General features: G+C 32.0%; 1 long non-coding RNA gene across 1 annotated transcript; it reads left to right on the top strand.

The window, feature by feature from the left end:
• The first annotated feature begins 3273 nt into the window (after positions 1 to 3273).
• Positions 3274 to 7230, top strand: LOC148762264 (uncharacterized). The gene is made up of 2 exons (XR_016026988.1): positions 3274 to 4186; positions 6625 to 7230. It is a non-coding gene; the product is annotated as an uncharacterized LOC148762264 (long non-coding RNA).
• Positions 7231 to 8073: the final 843 nt, after the last annotated feature.

The raw sequence follows: 8073 nt of genomic DNA, 5'->3' as shown, positions 1-8073 counted from the left end.
AGAAGTGAAGAAGCAAAGCATACGAGCTATTCTATTTATAGATGATCTCCAGTAGCTAGCCCCTTTGGATAGAATTTTCTTTCTCCACCATAAATTTAAGGATAAAATACACATAATTCTTCAACATTTAATCATAATTTCACGTATGTATATTAATTTTTAAAATAAACATTTTATCCCGAAATAATATTTTCGTTGAACACATAAGTTCAATTGTTAATCAACCCGTTAATTTAATGATGTGTTAATGATAAAAAGATTATTTTACACTTCATTAATTTTAAAAATTATAAAATTATAATTTTTCAAAAAAAAAAACCTACCTTACATCCGTCAACCAGTCACTCTCGACCAAATGGGTGCTCTCTAGAGAGCACCGATCTAGTTCTCCCAGGGAACACTAATTTACCTTTCATTAATTTTAAAAAGTACAAAATTATAATTTTTCAAAAAAAAAAAATCTACCTTACCTCTGTCGATCAACCACCATCGACCAAATGGGTGCTCCCCAGAGAGCATCGATATGCTTCTTCTCGGGAGCACCCATCAGGGTACTCCCAAGGAGCATTAATCTGGTGTTCGAGTGAGGTAAGTAAATGTTGCCAGTCAATCAAAAAGAAAAAAAATGAAAAATAGTATTTTAAACATTTTAGGTTTAAGTATTAACGCGATTTACATATTTTGGGTTGAATATTTATTTTAAAAATTAATGAATTCGTGTAAAATTATAATTTTAAGTTGAGAGACTTTATGTATTAAATTTTAAATTTAAATTTAATGATGATTAAAGATTTAAAGCAACAGTGTGATTTGGATTTCCCCGTGCTGGTACAAATTTTTCTTGAGAAAGTTGTCGAGTACATCAAAACCCGGCCCGCAAGGCACAAAACCAAATTTGACTGCTTTATTTCTTCGTTTTGTCGTTTATTCGTTATCTTGGATTATTTTGGAATGTACGGATGGGATGTCATAGCAAAATTAGACCTTTTTTCTGTCCGTTGACAAGAAAAGCATAATATCTTGTTTAAATGGATCTTTGTTCTGTTTTTTCAAGGACATGTCTGATCTATGGAATAGAATAAAGTGTAAAAATGGAATAATTAGTATTACATATTTTAATTTATTTAAATGAAGTATATTAAGAATGATATTTTGCCTATTTGGTCATTAGTTCAAAGAATATGTAGGAATTAAATGTAAAGGACTAATTTAATCGATTATAAACTTATGTGGGTATAATATCTAAAATAGTTTTTAAATTATTTAAAACACTTCAAATAAGAATTTTTTATTATGTTAATCAAGTTGTTTTATTTTTATTTTGAATAATATAAGCATGCTTATATTATTAGTTAAAATGCCACTTGTTAGTTAATCTTGAAGCTAATCAAATTGAATTGCTTTTGATTCCTATATGTAATTCACAGCAAGGTGGGGTATTGTCCCTCTTGATGTGCTCACTGCAACACTACTTTAGTTGGGTATTTTTTTCAATGATCCTATTTAGTAATAAAATCTCAATTTTGCCTCTTAAAAAAATATATTATTTGTTATTTTTATGTCATATAATATGTTGACATGGTATAGTGAATAATAACATAATATACTGATGTGATATGATCACGTGGTCTTTTTTATCTTCCAAACTAGTGATATGTGAATATAAAATAATAAATAGTATTTTAATTAATGATAATTAATTAACTATTAATTATAAGAACTTATTTGATTGAAAATAAAAATATATGAATTTTATTAAAATTAATAAATTTTTTTTTAAAATTTTTGAAATAATTAAAATTTTTTAAAGTATTATATAGGAAACCTCGCCAAGAATTTGTTAATTACTAAATGGTACTTTTGCTTCTATGCTATTTTGAGGATTAGTGCTAACAAAATGTAAATTTAGGAAATTTTGGAACCTAAAGAGAGTAGACAATGTATCAAAATCAGATCCTTCAAGACAAATTTGACCGCAAGTTGTCATCTAGAATTTCAAAAGTTGTTTGCATGACTCCATTACACCTTTGAACGTCAAACATTTTGACAGCATTACAGCCGTTGGTCGCCAGTAATCCCCTAAACGATATGATAGGATGTTTCAGATTTTCAATGCCTCACCATGCATGGACCCATTTTCCTTTTAGATCCATCACAAGCTGAAAGACTGCAGTAATGGAAAAAAAAAAGTTGAGCTTATGATTAATTTGTAACATAAGATTTTCATTTTTGGCCCAGTATGACTCAAATACTATATTGGGGCTTATTAATTTCTCATAACGTTTTGCCAATATTATGCAGGGATGATTACTTTTGCTAGGCAAGCTGTCTGGGTTTCCTACTCGTACTAACTTTTGTTGATAGCGATGATATTGGTATTTGAGATAACCGTAAGTTTACTGCTCACAACTGTAAATGGGTAAGGTTTAGGCTTTTGTCTATGAGGCAGGGGAATGTTTGCTGGTGGTTTTTTGTAATCAGCATGTTAAAAGATGGATAGGTCTGATCTTTATCAGGCCTGGAATTTCTTATGGTTGTACAAAGGAATTCCCTTCCCTGTTATGAATGAAATGTAACTTTCAAAAAACAAAGGTGGCACCCAACTTTGGATGCTGTGGAGTTCCTCCAAACCTGTTGACATATAGCTGAATGACCAACTCATCTAAGTGGGCAAAAAGGGATTGGTTTAAAAGATGGGTGTGGTCTTCCTCAACTTAAGTTGGGGATTCATAGAAGTCTAGAAATTAGATGACATTTATTTCATAATTTTTATCTGGTGGTCAAGCATGAAATAATAAACAAAAAGGAACACTTACATACGGTAAGAAGCAACAATTTATTGAATGAGCAATACAAGTTAAAACAGTTCAATGGGCATTAACTAATGTTAATGTGCATCAAACTCCAGAGCTAAGCAAAGATAGAAATTAAGGAACAGACAGGTTGAAGCTGAAAGGTTTGAACAAACTCTAAGATTCAATCAGACAAAATAAGTTATGGAGCCTGACAGGATCACTATGACCTTCTTTTTCATTTACTGTTGGCTTTATCTTAGGTGACTTTGACTGGGAATATTCTAGCCTGCACGTATACAGATGATGCTGTCGCGTTCCTTTTCTTTCATGTGGCATTCTGGCTCTTGTTATTTTCTTTTCCGTTTCTTCCACACACATAGATAGGCAATCCATGGGCTGTGGTAGAGACATAGATAGTGAGGTGATGATGAGGCTGTCATCACATCACCATATTGTAGACACTAAAATTGTAATAAAATTAGAAAAAAAATGAATTAAAAAATAAAAAAAAAGAAAGAGAAAGGGGAGAGGGGTATAACTGGCAGGGTGCGAACGCACCCTGCCAGACACCTCCTCACCCCACCAGACGTGAAAAATTCTCATCTGGCAGGGTAGTGGAGGCACTACACTCGGTCAAAAGTTGAGTGTATAAAGCACTGTAGCAACCGGGGGATCGGGAGCCACAACCTGAAGCAAAAAAAAAATAAAAAACAACCTATAAAAATTCCTAAGTTTCCTAGCAGTCGAAAAACCACAACTAAAATAAAAAAAGAGAGACCAAAAAAATAAAAAGGGGTAGAGAGCCTTGGGGTTTTCTTTATCCCGTCGGTTTTAGGGGAAAGGTTTGGGGTTTTCGGGTTACTTGTGGGCATAGAAGAGGGCTGTTTAGGGGAGATCTGAACGGTCGTCGATCTTAGGAAAAGAGAGAGAGCTGACCGGCTGACGATTAAGAGAGATCTGGAGATCAGATTGAGCGGCGTTAAGGGGGGAAAGAGAGAGAGATGATCGACGGTTTGGAGGGATCCGGAGCTTTGGGTGGTCGGCGGTCGGAGGAAGAGAATTGTTTGGGAGAGAGCCGACCGTTAATCGACGACGCTGGCGCAAGGAAGAGAAGGAGTTGCCGACGCAGGAAAGAGAGGAGAAAGAGTGGCCGACGACTTGGGTAGAGAGAAGGAAGAGAGATCCGGTGGGTAGAGAGAGAAAGTAAGAGGGGAAAATGAAAAGGGAGAAAAGAAAAGAAGTTTAAATAGCTAGGGCTGAAGCACTAAACGGCGTTGTTTTGGGCAGCAGGAGGCTGTTGGGCAGGAGACTAACACGGTGTGTTTTGGGGAGCAGGATCCGCGGGCTTCTAGTAGTGGGTTGGCCATTTGGGCCGCTTTTAGCCCACCAAGGTAAATCCCTAACCCTTTTGTGGATTTGTTTTTTGGCCCATTTTGTATAATTTCCATTTTAAAGAATATTAGGTAGAATTAATCCTAAATTATTATAGAATAAAATTTTAATCTTTTTTATGATATTTTAAGACTTAAGAGATTAATGCAAATGGAAGAATATAGAAACAATGAAGCATAAAAAATAATAATAATAAAAAATATTTTTAGAGAATGTTTAGTTATACAAATAATTGAAGCTTAGGAAAATATTTACTAATAATAAATAAAATAATAATAATAATAATAAATAAAATAAATAATAAATAAATACAAAAATACCATGATATTAACTACAAGCATAATCTACCGATGATGGGATGATTAGTCGGGACGCGAGAAGTCGCAATCCCGGGCTCATGTTCCCTAGGTTCGGAATCTGAATCAAGGCTCCACCAATACGATGGGAGGGCCTTGATTTCAAGATCCTGAAATTCTTAATAAATAAAAAATTTGATTATACAAAGTTATTCAATAAAAATAATAAGTAAATAATAATAGATAAAAAAAGATAAAAATAATAAATAAAAATAATTCAAAAATATAATAAAATAATAAACTTATAAAAATGCAATATAAATAACAATTAAATAATAATAAATGATAAAAAATAATAAATAATAATAATAATAAAATCTAAAGCAACAACTAATTTAAAACTAGGCATTAAATATCAAGTGACACAAGCTATGAATTAATAAATATTATAAAAAAATACAAAGACAAAGATAAGAAAGAAAAAAGAATTAAACATAGATATATAAAATAAGATTTTAGGCTTTAGGTTTGGATAAAAGATTGTTTACGAAAAAATATGATAATAATAAAAATATAAAAATATAAGAAAAAATATATACAAAAATATTAAAATATAAAATAAAAATAAAAAAATATAAAATTTTTGTCACTAAAGTAACATGGAATCATAAACAATTTATCTAATTATAAAAGGAAAATATAAGAGTAACTTAAAATAAAAAATGTAAAGTATAAAAAAATAATAATTAGTAAAAAATAAAAAATATGATAATAAAAAATAAAATAAAATGAAAATAATAATTAATAATAAAAAATGGATAATTGCATTAGCATAGTATGTTCATATATATTGTATCATGCATATCATTACATATAAATATTTCTGTTTTCGAGTTTAAGCCCCGATGATGGGAACTTCCGAGGATCTTGCGAATGTGGGTATTTCTCAAAAAGTTTTCTAGGTGAAAAGATGTCTTCGGGTCCCACCAGTATGATAAGAGGTCTCAAGAAACATCTTTAATAAAAGGTTTTTGCCCGAATTAGGTTCATTATGCACGAAAATGCTATTTTAAAAGAAAACGTACGATGATTCCGATGATGGGATTTATTCGTCGAATTTGCGAAGGCGAATTTCTTGGATAATTCCTTAAATGAGTAAACACCCCGGATCCCACCAGTATGATGGGCGGATCTGAGAGAACGTTCTCAATAAAAAGTTATTCGTCTGACATATTTTTATCCCACGCCATGCATTTCATCTTGCCTCATATTTGCATTCCATTTTAAGTTAAATAGGAGATAAAATAAGAGAATAATAACTAAGAAAATATAGTGAAATTAAAAATTAAAGCCTAATAGAATAATCTAAAAATGGTACCGTTCATAGAACGGGCGTCCCAAGAGTGCTAATCCTTTTCCGAGTGTAACCGTACTCTCGAATTTAGATTTAGAAAAACGTATACCAATTTAAGGTTCTTTTCGGTGGATTTAAAATTAATTTAAGGTTTCATCGATTAGAATCGAGTCAATAGGTGATCAATCGTACTTAATTAAAAAGATTGGTAACGACTCTTAGTTTTTAGTGAGTTTTCACCCGCGTCTAACGGTCAAATTTCCAAACCCACACGTTACGACACATATAAGTAAGTAGTACATAATTCAAACACGTGTTTGCGTTCAGTATACATGTTTACAGCCGCCTTTCCAGTTTAAAGCAATAAGAAAAGTCTCTTTTTCCTTATCCTAATTGATTAAAGTGAAACTCACTTCCAGTCTTCCGCCAGTTGGTTTAGGTTTTTCATGAATCTTGCTGTTATATACAGAACAGGTATTGCCCCCTGAGTGTCCTCTCTATCCTGATTTTATCATGCATATGTAACGGTAGGATTTCTTTCCTGATTCGTTAGTGCTCAGCGTATACGTTTGGTTTCTTCCTCTTGTTGAGTTATTAACGAATTCCAGGTTGCCCTTGAATATCTGAAAACGCTGCCCTCTACCTATTGCCTTCTTTTCATAGCTGCATCCAGTCATTTGTCTCATTACTGAGTATGATAGCTTCGATCAATGAGCGGGACAGGCAAATGGAAAATGAGGAATTGATCAAAAGATAACTAATTGAGACTTGACCTTTGTTTTGTCAGGTATGAAGTTTCTTTAAGTGGCCAGAGGTTAATCTGCAGTCAATTTCAAGGAGTTTTGGTCTCTTGGGACCTAGCTGGTAGTATATGTATCAATCTCGGGCCCCTAATTCAAATCTGACTGCAATTATTATCTTGTATAGCAAGATGAATACGAGTCCCGCAACCTCTGAGCAACTGTACGCTTTGGAATTGCCTTTCGTCACTCTACTTTCCAAGCAAATTCAACTATAACTATATATACGATTGTCAATGGTCTCTAGAAAAATTAATGAAATACAAACCATTAAACGCAAGCAATAATTCAATGAAAAGGAACAGCATTTGCTCATCTGATGCACCTTAGATAATGATAATAGTGCGATAAATCATTTTTAAGAAGAGATTCCACATGTATCTATCCTTTGCCCCATCAGAGACGCGAATCATGTACCTGCCAGCTGATATCTCTCTGGTTTTGAACTTGACATCATGTGTTGCCATTCATGGCTTTGCTTCCTAATGAAAGCTGTTCCTCTCATACAGTTTCGATTCTGGGTAGTTCTGTATGTGCATGTCCTTTTTTTCTACCAGCAGTTGCTATAATAAAAACATATCAAAACTTTATTAGAGGTGATGGTTTGTTTAATTTGAGCAGCTGATGGGCAATAAATATCAAAATTTTAGGGAATCTTGAAAGTCGGAACCTAGTGAATGTATCAAAATCAGGTTCCTAGAAGATAAATTTGACCATTAACTATCATAAAATAAGTTCATTTCAGACTGAATCATAACACTAAATGAATTAAAATATCTGTATTCGTCCTCAGCTGGACAATGACAAGATGCGCATGCAGCCGTCTTTCTTTTTTTCCCCCTAGAAGAAGAGAAAAAGGATAAGATGACTCTTTAACTTTAAGACATTGTATTTTTTGGCTTATGCATTCTTATATCATCTACGCAGTTGATTGAAATAACCTGAATATATAAAATCCATTGAAATTTTATTTACGTTTATAAAGTTTTAAGTTTGGTCTAACTTTTTTTAGTTTAAAAGCTATTAAGAAGCTTTTATAAAAAATAATAACTTTTAAAATTAAACTAAATTTTTGGCAAAATAAATTATATAATCCCTAATTTTAATTAAAATTACTATAAAAGGTATTCATACATTCTTCAATCACCTAATAAACCAAAGCAGAACAAATCTATTTGGAGTTTATATATGATTTCAAATGTTAAAATCAAAAAAATCCATACAAAAATGGAAAAAATTCTCAAATTTGTATATTAGCAATAGTATTAGATTTTTTTAAAGAAGAGAGAAAACCTTTAAATAATACCTGAATACAGTTTTGAATTTTGAATCTTCTTTATTTTTATAAAAACAAAAACAATTTAGATTTGGCTATTCTGTTGTTAGTTTATTTAATTTAAGCAGCTGATGGGCAATAAATATCAAAATTTTAGGAA

This window comes from Theobroma cacao, chromosome 6 (genome assembly GCF_053813885.1).
Source record: "Theobroma cacao isolate CCN51 chromosome 6, ASM5381388v1, whole genome shotgun sequence".
Lineage (NCBI taxonomy): Eukaryota > Viridiplantae > Streptophyta > Magnoliopsida > Malvales > Malvaceae > Theobroma > Theobroma cacao.
The sequence above is the reverse complement of the archived record's forward strand: the minus strand, read 5'-3'. Positions and strand labels throughout refer to the sequence as shown.